Here is a 1,662-nt window from a genome sequence, read left to right on the forward strand (position 1 = left end):
GTTCTGTTATGCACAGGGTCGCTATGAGTTGGTATCGACTCAATGGCACCTAACAACAACAACAACAGACTGGTGTTAACGCAACATCTGGCTGCTACTGCAGTTGAGAAGAGTTTGTGGGATTGTAATACCCACATTGTGGTGGGCAGTCTTGTCTAACCACATACATGGAGGAGATTCAGGTAGCTAGGAGAGCAGAGCAGTATACACTGTCAGTGGGTAGCGCCGGTGTCTCAGGAGGATCGGCAGCTTGTTTGCAATGCAGAACCTTAGGCTCTAAGAGGACTGAGGGGAGGCTGTGGGCTAATGCGCTGGACTGCCAGGGCGGCGGTTCAAACTCACCAGATGCTCCTCGGAAACCCTTTGCAGGGTCACTGTAGGTAGGCACCGACTCGATGGCACTTAACGACAACAGCACTCCATACCTACAGAATCTGAGTCTACATTTGGGTGAAATCCTCAGGAAGATTTGTTTTCAAGTTTGAGAAGCACTTGGTTGTCTTCCATCCCCATGCCCCTTGACTTCTGAATAACGAAGTGCGGGTTTTACAACGTGCTTCACCCTCCTCTTTGTTGTTGTTGTTCAGTGCCATCGAGTTGGCAACCCATCTGGGGGTTCTGAGGAACAGCTGGTGGGTTGGGACCACTGACCTTGTGGTCCAGTGCGTTATCCTGCAGCACCACATGCCTGTCCTTTGCCTAAATGTCAGAACGTGATTTTCCCTCCGTGACTAGATGGCTCATAGGTGGTCAGTGCCTGGCGTTGGCTCCGTCAAAGGGCAGAGAAGAGAGTGTTTTCTCTCACATTCAGCAAGTGATGGTGACTAGGGAAACACAGATGTGCCCTAATTCCCGCTCACCGCCATCTGGGCACTGTCATGGCGCCTGTCTTGAAATGAATCTGACACGGATGGTGGTAGAACACACTGAAGGGAGCTGGAATCGCATTCCTGATGGTGAACGTGACGTGGATTGCGTTGCTTCCTGCTCTGATCGTCCAGTTTTGGGTGCTAGTACATGGGCTTGTGGTTTATACCACTTCAATTTTGAGTTTTTTTTATTGCTTGCAGGTGAAAGCACCGTCATACAGTTCGACGTGGAAATGGATTCTAGCTGTACACGGTGTTGGGTATGCTGACTTACAGTTGGTGGTGGGGATCGGGACTGTTGGATGCACCCAGCATGCTTACCGGTGGTGATCACAGAAGTGCTGAGGTGCAGGCTCGTGTAGAGAAAGGAAGGTGAATCAGGAAGCGTCGAGAAGCTGTGCTGAGAGGCCAAACCTGAGTTCAGAAGTAACCATACGCTATACTACATAGTGGACCCTTTTAAAAATGAGTTGTTATTTAAATATTCAGAAGTAGATTTGAAAGGTGGATTTTATATTTTGAAAGTAGACTTTTTTCATGAATTTAGGGGAACTTGGTAGGTTTAACATGAGACTTTCAAATTGAACATGTTGAGCATAATATCAGATTTTACATTATTTCCCTTAATTAGAATATGAAGAAAGATGGCTGATGAAAGTTAAAATTTCAGAGACTTAAATGTAAAAGGATTCATAAGGTGTGGTTGGGGTCAAGGCCCTTAGTTTGTGTGTATCCATTCATTATTATGTGAGAACAGATTGGTTTATTTCTACTAAAAGGCGTGATAACGTCC

The sequence above is a fragment of the Chrysochloris asiatica genome, unplaced genomic scaffold, assembly GCF_000296735.1.
Source record: "Chrysochloris asiatica unplaced genomic scaffold, ChrAsi1.0 scaffold00220, whole genome shotgun sequence".
Classification (NCBI taxonomy): Eukaryota; Metazoa; Chordata; class Mammalia; order Afrosoricida; family Chrysochloridae; genus Chrysochloris; species Chrysochloris asiatica.